Consider the following 10362-nt stretch of genomic DNA (forward strand, 5'->3'; position numbering starts at 1 on the left):
GTTATGTCCTGAGAAACAAGCTGTTGGCTTTGGGAGTGTTTCATTTTCTCTCCCTTAAAAACTTAACTGGAAACTTTAATTATAAGCAGATCATAAAACTCGAATCGCAATACCAAAGGACATTTCCAAGGACATGTATACATGATTCACACATTTTATAATACCGATCCAATGACTAAAAATGCTTTTTTCCTCCATGTGAGTAACTGTATTAGTCCTTTTATTGGCCAAATGTGAATTTTAAAAGTTTTTTCTTTTCATGTTTTTTGTTTTTGAGACGGGGTCTTGCTCTGTCATCCAGGCCGGAGAGCAATGGCTTGATCTTGGCTCACTGCAATCTCCACCTCCCGGGTTCAACCAATTCTCAAGCAATTCTCCTGCCTCAGCCTCCCAAATAGCTGGGATTACAGGTATCCACCACCACACTGTGTCCAGAGTTGGAGTTTCTTCCTTCTGGTGGGTTCCTGATATTGCTGACTTCAAGAATGAAGCTATGGACGCAACAAGTGTTACAGATCTTAAAAGTGACGGGGCCCCAAAGAGTAAGCAGCAGCAAGATTTATTGTGAAGCGCAAAAGAACAAAGCTTCTACAAGAAACAACACGCCCAGAACTGATTGCTGCCACGGACTGAAGGTGGCTGGCCTGCTTTTATGCCCTTATTTGTCCCTGCCCACATCCTGCTCATTGGCCCATTTTACAGCGTGCTGATTGGTCCATTTTACAGAGTGCTGAATGGTCCATTTTACAGAGTGCTGATTGGTTCATTTTACAGAGTGTTGATTGGTTTATTTTACAAACCTCTAGCTAGCTGAAGAGCACCGATTGATGCGTTTTTACAGAGCACTGATTGGTGCATTTTACAAACCTCTAGCTAGCTACAGAGCGCTGATTTGTGTGTTTTACAGTCCTAGCTATAGAATGCTGATTGGTGCATTTTACAATCCTTTTGTAAGACAGAAAAGTTCTCCAAGTCCCCACTTGACCCAGGAAGTCCAGCTATCTTCACCTGTCAACACCTGGGTAATTTCTGTATTTTTAGTAGAGACGGGGTTTTACCATATTGGCCAGGCTGGTCTCAAACTCCTGACCTCAGGTGACCCACCTGCCTCAGCTTCCCAAAATGCTGGGATTACAGGCATGGGCCACTGTGCCTGGCCCATGTTATCTGATTTTTAATGACAATGGATCTGAATTTCTTTCAAAAAGGATCCATTCATTTAGAAATAAGCCAAAATATTCCCTCCATCTTTTGCTTTGTTGGAATGAGTGAGGATGCTGGAGGTGGATGGGCCCTGTTTCCTTGCCCTGCTTCCATTAAAGGCTGTTTCTGACCTGTCCCAGGTTCCAATTCATATAGACTTTGAAACTATTCTTTTCTCAGAGGAGCTCTCATCTGGGATCTCCTTGTGAGAAAAATGCTTATAAATTTGGAAGCCATCTTGAAGTTTTGAGTGCTAAAATCTGCCCTTTGGAAAACGCTACAGAAAAAATATATTTAAATAAGCACCATCTATTCAATAATATTTAATAAGTTGAACAACAAACAAACAAACAATTCTTGACTTAAGAAGCCTGAACAAAGTGGGCAGAGGCCTAACTTCCTTTCTTTAAGTCAGGGAAAACGGCAACATTTTGAGATCCACCAGTTTGCTTTAGGAAGAATGCAGACAGCACTGGCAGGAATGGAACTATCACTTACAGTCTGAATAACGTGGACACTGATAGCCTTCGTGTACTTCCAAATAGATTCGTGTCTTTGTGCCCAGATGGCGCCTTGACACAACTGCTTTAATGAAAAGGTCTTTTAATAGGAAATGCATTTTGGTTTTTGAGCTGCTTCTGCATTTCTTGCCGGCTGGGCTTCCTTGATGAGTTTTAAATGTTCCTTTGTTTCCAGTAAGCCTAGCTCTCAACTTGACTCATTTTGGTAGTGACCAGGGGGCAGGAAGCAATGGACTGATGGGTTTTGCGATTTGCCTACACCTCCCAGTGGCTCACTGAATCCTGCTTTCTGGGGTCTGCTTCCTCTGCACCTCCCTACCCATGTGTGTTTTATGGGTATCCTAACAGGACAGTCACTTCTCCCCTGTTTCTGGAGAGGCTGTAAGCCCAGTAAGACAAGACATGTGAACATGCTTTATCTGGAATATGCTTCAGTCCTTCATCCCTGCACCAGCCCAGGTGGGGGCAGAGTTCTCCAATGGCCCAAGAATATAAAACTGGTTGTTTGAACGAGACTCTTTTACGAGCTTAGGCAGGTGTCTCCTGTTGGGCCACAATGAGTACATTTGTCTTAAAAACTGGAAGTCCTGAGACTAGTGGATGAGGAGGATGAGACGTGACCCCTTCCCAGACCTCCTTCCTGAATAAAATGACAGCTCTCACAGCAGCATTTTGAGGAGACTAGCTGTGAATCTAGAACATCATTCATTCAACAAGTTATTGACTAAATAGTGCTTAACCCAAAGTAGAAAATGATTATCTGGATGTATGCCAAAAATACATATGGGCAGGTGACTAAAGTAGTTGAAATAAAAATCTTGTTTAAATAGTCCCATCTATATATTGACCAAATTTCAATATCTGAGGATAAAGTTAGATGTTATAGCAACATCAGCCTAAATTGACAAAAGCACAGGACAAAACTTTAATAGAAACTGGACATTTCTGTCACATTTGCCCTATCCAGAAATGTGGGGCAATGTAGTCACCTACAGGAGCTGGCACTGACAGCATCTCCTAGGACATTAGTCATAGGTTCAGCCAAATGCGTTTCCACTTTTGGCCACATGGCTCCTCACTGTACTCAAAGACAAACTGTCACCTTTGCTGCTGGGCCCAGCACACCACGAAAGTGAAAACTGGATATTTAATAAATACTCTCGATGCTAATGAGAAGTATTTTACAAGTTTGGATCAGTATAGTAAAATACCTATATGTCTATATCAGCCATATATTTTACACTTTCTTGTCTAAAGTGCAAAGAATAATACTTCATCTCAATGTGTGTACAATATCTAATATGAGGCTCTCACATTCTGTGGACGTGGGCATATGCTGCACCTCATGCTTTTAAAGCACAAACTCATATATTTGAACTCGACGAAAGGAAGAAGACCTATAAGAAAATGTGTTGTTATTCCCAAGTGATTGATACATAAATTAGGACATGGAAGTTTTTCCAATGTTGAATGAATATGGGGGAAATGATTTGCCCAAAGTTACGTAATTCTGTAGTTGAGCTGAAATGATACTCAAGTCTCTTGGCTCCTGGGTCACTGAACCTTCGAGTCCCCTTCAGAGCACTGTCCAGAGAACCTTCACAGGTTGGCAAAGGCCTGAAAAAAACATGGTCCTGTCATCTGCCCTTTCTGGCTCACGCTTTGTCTGGCGTTCTGGGGCTGCAACGTCAGGAGGGTTATAAGGTTTGATTTGAGAAGATATTTGGATTCCCCTAACTACTTGATAAGGGAAACACACAAAAGATTTGTTTTTGCAAGGGGATGATGTTGATCATTGTAAGTGGAATAAAGAAAAATGTTTTCACTCGAATGATTGAGAATTATTTGCAAATATTTGTATATACACAAAAATTAAAAACAGAGGACAAGCAATGGGTGGGAAGAGGAAAGAGAACAGGGAGGAAGAAGTGCTCTGGGAAGCAGGGAAGAGCAAAAGGAGACGAGGTGAGAACATAAATAAACATTCTTTCCTGGTTTCCAGACATCGAATGAGGACAACTCTGATAGCAACTCTTCAATTCTTTCAACCAACATATTAATTCTCTCTAATACATGCTTATGTTGTCATCACCAAATGAAATAATACAAGTGAAGCTCTTATAAGAATACATTTTAGCCTGGGTACAGTGGCTCAAGCCTATAATCCCAACGCTTTGTTAGGTCAAGGTCGGTGGATTACTTGAGGTCAGGAATTCAACACCAGCCTGGCCAACATGGCGAAACTCTGTCTCTATTAAAAATACAAAAAAAAAAAAAAAATGACCCTGGCATGATGGCACACACCTGTAATCCCAGCTATTCAGGTGGCTGAGGCATGAGAATCGCTTGAACCCAGGAGGCAGAGGTTGAGGTGAGCAGAGATCGCACCACTGCACTCCAGTCTGGGCAACAGAGTGAGACTCTTGCCTCAAAAACCAACAAATAAACAAAAGTAAATTTTAGTCAATAAATATTAACTAACAATACTAACAACTGCAACGATAAAAGTAGTATAGTGATGCAATTGAGTGACAATTTATGGGGGACTTTGTATTCTGGGGCACTGTGCCTGGCACTGTGAATGATGCAGGGACTAGAGGACACTCCCTTTGCCTTCACCATGCTTACAGTCTCCCTGAAAGAACAAGCGTGTAGGCATCAAACCCATGATTTAAGCAGAAAAAAGCAGAAGTGTATGCAGAGAACCAGTGCCCACATCTCTTCCCAACCCCAGGTTCAGCAACGTCACGGTGGTGGCTTGAAATCAGCCACGGGGGAACGTTTACACCACAGGAATGGCAAACACGACAAAGCAGGGCTTATTCTTTTTCTCCCCAAAGAGCTAGTTGTTAAACATTTACCATTACTGTTCAAAGGTGAGAAGACATTTGCACTGGGCTCACAGGCGGACAGTGATCTCTGTTCTTGGGAAGCGTGTTCTCCAGCACTCTGCCCCGTCTTGCCATTTTTCTCTCAGTTATGGCTTTGCTTCTCAGCTGCAGGCTCTGAAGGAGAGAAGTAACGATGGACGCAGGTCTGTGGAGCACCCAGTACCCTCCTACACATCCCTCCCAAGTCAAGGCTGAGGTGCACAATGCTGACCCGTGTGCTGGGATCACATCTAGTGGGAGAGTGTTTGAGCAGAACGTCTCTAAAGTGAGAGGCCAAAAGCCGATGAAAATACAGCACTGTGGACAGGAAAACTCTCACTGTCCTGGACATTTTCCTGTTCAATTTAACCTAAATTATCAAAATCACTGAAATCAAATTTGTCCTTCAGAGATAACTGGATGTATTGATTTGCATTAAAAGAAAATAAGTAGAGGTCCCCAATCTCCATTAATTTCATTTTCTTCTTGCTGTAATTATATAAATTGCCTTTAAAACAATTATTGAACCATTAAGGATTTATGGAAAAACGTTCATTGTCCAAGTAAGATGCTATCGCTTTTTGTAGCTACACACACAGTCTTAAATATAAACAGGAGGAAACCACAGTTATATCCATGAAGTGGGAAAGGGATGTATGCTTATTATATATCCTCTGATGGAGGGTTTTGAGCTAGCTGGAGTGTCCGGTGAGATTACTAAAACGTTCTCAGTAACTACCTATATTTGACTTTGGCACCTTTTTAAAAGTCAAAAGAGGCATTTGCAAGCAGCCATAAAAAGTCATTACATAAGCAGAACAATTGAGGCTCCTCAGCATCTGGGGAAGGCAACACATCTGTCTTCTGTCTATTTCTTCCCTAAATGTCTCCCTGAATCAACTTTTATGGTGGTGGAGGAGGTAGGAGGGTGTCGTAAATATCCCATTCTATTTGAATCCCAGAGTTAACAATACCCCCTGCGACTATAAACACAAGATGTTGCATTCAGGAGTGAGGTGCACTCAAGTAAGCAGAGATCTTTGTGACAGTGGTCTCGGTGTGGGCCACAGGCCAGCTAATCACATTACCATGAGAGCCAAGAGGTGGCCCGCAGACAGTGAAATAAAGAGGAGGGGAAAAGCAAGACTAATCTCGTTAAAAGGAAAGCCATGATAGACGCTACTTTTACACAGCTGCTTAAAACTCCCCGTTTTCCCAGGACTGGATCACCTGGGCGTCCTCCGCGGCCGGGCTAGTTTCAGAGCATTGTTCAGTCCCGCCAAACGCTGGAGCCTCCTGAGCGCAGGCAGACCTTGTCTTCAGAGTCTTGTTTATAAGAAAAAAAAAAAACTTCACCGCCTCCTCCGAAGAAAAGCCTTCTGGAGACGCTGTGTTCCCTCATTATCCCATTTTCAGTTGACTATTCCCCAAATTTTTTAAAAAGACCGCATTGCCCAAAGACTAGAATAAAAAAGTCCAGCTTTGCATATCTACTGCAACCTAGAGGAAAGAAGATTAAACCAAACCTGAGGAAATCCGCTAGATCAGCCATTCTCAAAGTGTGGTCCAAGGATCCCTGGGAGACCCAAGACACTTTCAGAGGTCCCCAGGCTTCTCCCTTTCCCAGCAGCGTATCTAGTGATGCTAGGTGTTCTTAATATCCTGCAACTCAACAGCCTATTACAACAAATGGAAACAGACGTGAGAGCCAGCTGTTAAAGGGATTTGCAAACTACAAAGCAAGACACTAAAGAGATTTGCAAAAATGAAAAGCAATGCTACTCTTTCCACTTAATGTTTTGTTTTGAAAACTATAATTATTTTTGATAAGAATATGTATGTTGACATGTAAAGGATTTACTACTGTTATTTTAAGTGAATTAACAAATCAGTTTTATTTTTCTCTCTCACTATCACCCAGGCTGCAGTGGAGTGGCACAATCTTGGCTCACTGCAACCTCGGCCTCCAGGGTTCAAGCGATTCTTGTGCCTCAGCCTCCTGAGTAGCTGGGATTACAGATGTGCGCCACCACACCCAGCTAATTTTTGTACTTTTAATAGAGACGGGGTTTCGCCATGTTGCCCAGGCTGGTCTCGAACTCCTGACCTCAAGTGATCCACCCGCCTCGGCCTCCGAAAGTGCTGGGATTACAGGTGTGAGTCACCACGCCAGTCTCAAATCATTATTTTTACGTTCCTCTGTTCATGGTAAATAGGAGTAGATGTATAACCCACACAAACAAAAGCTCTTTGGCCGTGTAAAGAGGTCCGAAGACCAAAAAAATCAGAACTCTTGCATTAGAAAGACATCAGCCTGAGAAACATACCAAGACCTCATTTCTAAAAAAAAATTAATTAAAGACAGAAACACATGAAAATGTTCACGTGTACATATTGCTCATTGCTCTAGACCTTAATTGTGACGATTATGGCTGACCTGAACCTTTGGACGACAACAGGAATTTTCCTCAGTCTGCTCATCAGGCCTTCTAAGACCAAAGCCTTAAATTAGCCTTTGATCAAAGACACACGTGTTCAAAGAATAAACTGTAGAAATCCAGTGAAGTCGGGAAAATGACAAATAGGCAAGCTAAGTTGTTTACCAAAAGCAGCCCTTTTTATTAATACCACTTCCCACCAGTCCCCACCACTACTTAAGTTCTAGCAACCACTAATCTGTTCTCCATTTCTATAATTTCAAGAACGTAATGTGAGTGGAATCCGATAGTATATAACCTTCTAGGATTGGTTTCTTTCAGTCAGCACAATTCCCAGAAGACTCATGCACGTTGTTGTGTGTGTTCACTGTCTATTCCTTTTTGTTGCTGTTATTCCATGGTCTAGATGTTCCACAACCTCACACATTCGCCCACTGAAGGGCATCAATGTTGGTTGCAAATTTTTGTTATTAAGAACAAAGCTGCTATAAACATTTGTGTACCAGTTTTTCTGTGGACATAAATCTTCCTTGTTCTGGGATAAATGTCCAGGAGTGCAATTGCTGGATCATGCAGTAATTGCATATTTAGTTTTTAAAGAAACTGCCAAAATGTTTCCTACACTGGTGGCATCGTTTTACATGCCCTCAGCAGTGTGTAAGTGATCCAGCTCCTCTGCATGTTTGCCAGCATTTGGTGCTGCCACATTTATTCATTCATTTAGTTAGTTAGTTCGTTAATTTATTTTTTGAGACAGTCTCTCTTGTTGCCCAGGCTGAAGCGCAGTGGTGAAATCACAGCTTACTGCAGCCTCAAACTCCTGGACTCAAGCAATTCTCCAATCTCAGCCTCCTGAGTAGCCGGGACTATAGGCACCGGCCACTATGGCCAGCTAATTTTTGTACTTTTCTTTTTTTTGTAGAGATGGGGTCTCGCTGTGTTGCCCAGGCTGGTCGCAAACCGCTAGACTAAAGTCATCTTCCCGTCTCAGCCTCCCACAGTTCTGGGGTTACAGGTATGAGCTACCATGTCTGATTTTGTCACTGTTTTTAATTTTAGCCATTCTAAAAATTTCACGGTTCTACATTTTACATTTCTGTATGTCACTCATTTAAAGTTAATTTTTGTATTAAGGTGTGAGGATCAGGTTAGGTTCTTTTTGAAAAGGGGATCCTTCCTTCCTCCACTGCATCTTTTTCAAAAATTAGTTGTGCATATTCATATGAGTCTATCTTTGGGTTCTCTATTTTGTTCCATTGATCTGGATGTCTATCCCTCCACCGATACCACCTACTCTTGATAATTGTGACTACTTAATAAGTCCTGAAATCAGGTAGACTGCAATGGATTACCTGTTGAATATTTATTTTACTTAAGCTAAGTGCTTAGTCTTGATTTATAACAAATATATTAGTTAAAGCATCTACATTTTCTTAATATCTTTTTTTTTTTCTTTTTTGAGGCAGAGTCTCACTCTGTCACCAGGCTGGAGTGCAGTGGCACCATCTCGGCTCACTGCAACCTCTGCCTCCCAGGTTGAAGCAATTCTCCTGCCTCAGCCTCCTGAATAGCTAGGATTACAGGTGCACCCCACCACGCCTGGCTAATTTTAGTATTTAAAATTAAATTCAGTATTTTTGTATTTTTAGCAGAGAAGAGTTTCACCATGTTGGCCAGGATGGTCTCGATCTAACCCTAAGGACAAAAAGAGCTACAAGCAGAGCCTTCCCTGGTTTTCAGTCATGTTGCTGATGGGCACATTGATATTGTTGTTCTGAGACTGTTGTCTGTGTATTTGTGGAGCAAATCAAATGAGTAATTGTGCTCGCGTCTCTGAGAACTTTTCTCTATGGTTGTAAGGAGATAGGGTGTAAGATTGATGAAGTACAGTCCTTGTAATACTGGGTTTACGCTGAAGTATCAAAATAATACTTTATGGGGAGTTCTATCTTTAATAAAGTACACATATTTTCTACATGTGTTCACAGAAAAGGCCTAGAAACCATGATCCCCCTGGGGATCATTAACACTCCCGGTACCCAGATCATGATCCCTACACAGCATTTCCCATGAAACACAACCAGGAGTCCTTGGAGAAACAGCCCATTGCATGTCTGGGGCAGAAAAAGTACCATATTTTCTCACACCAGAAAGCAAGCAAGCTCTCAAGGCTATTCCGGTGGCACCAAAAGACTTGGAGCCAAGCCATCCTGACACAGCATGGTGGAACCTCATCTCTGCTAAAAAAATACAAAAATTACCAGGGCGTGGTGGCGCTACAGTAGATTAGCTACTGGGGAGGCTGAGGCAGGAGAATTGCTTGAACCCAGAAGGTGGAGGTTGCAGTTAGTCAAGATTGTGCCACTGCACCACTGCACTCCAGCCTGGTGACAGAGCAAGACTCCATCTCAAAAAAACAAAAACAAAAAACAGAAAAAAAAAAACAAGACTTGGAGCCAAGCTTGAAAAGGCCAAAGAAGACAATGTAAACATTTTTTTTTGAGATGGAGTCTCGCTCTGTCGCCCAGGCTGGAGTGCAGTGGTGCTATCTCGGCTCACTGCTACCTCCGCCTCCTGGGTTCAAGCGATTCTCCAGCCTCAGCCTCTTGAGTAGCTTGGATTACAGGCGCATGCCACCACACCCGGCTAATTTTTGCATTTTTATTAGAGACAGGGTTTCACCATGTTGGTCAGGCTGGTCTCAAACTCCTGATCTCAAATGATCTGCCCGCCTCGGCCTCCCAAAGTGCTGGGATTACAGGCGTGTGTCACCATGCCCGGCCAAACATTTTTAATAAGGATGAAAATTACAGTGGATTGAAACAGGTCAAATATGTTTAAGTCCCCAAGTTCACAGTAATATAAACACCACCACAACATGACAGCAGCTTATCTGGTACCTTTGGATGATTTTAAGGAATCAAATCTTTATTTTTGAACTGGTAAATCAAGGGGAAAAAATCAGGCATTTGTCCTTTATTTTCTATAAGATCTGGACCTCAGGGTAACCAAAGAGTTGATGAGGGAAGCTTTGCTTTATAATATACAGCATTGCTAATAGATAAAGAAGGATTGCTAGAATTAGAAGGCCGGATGTGGTGGCTCGTGCTTGTAATCCCAGCACCGTGGGAGGCTGAGATGGGCAGATCACTTGAGGTTAGGAGTTCAAGACCTGTCTGGCCATCATAGTGAAACCCTGTCTCTACTGAAAATACAAAAATTAGCCGGGCCTGGTAGTGGGTGCCTGTAATCCCAGCCACTTGGGAGGCTGAGGCACAAGAATTGCTTGAAGGTTACAGTGAGTGGAGATGGCACCACTGCACTCCAGCC

The sequence above is a fragment of the Macaca nemestrina genome, chromosome 16 (genome assembly GCF_043159975.1).
Source record: "Macaca nemestrina isolate mMacNem1 chromosome 16, mMacNem.hap1, whole genome shotgun sequence".
Taxonomy (NCBI): Eukaryota; Metazoa; Chordata; class Mammalia; order Primates; family Cercopithecidae; genus Macaca; species Macaca nemestrina.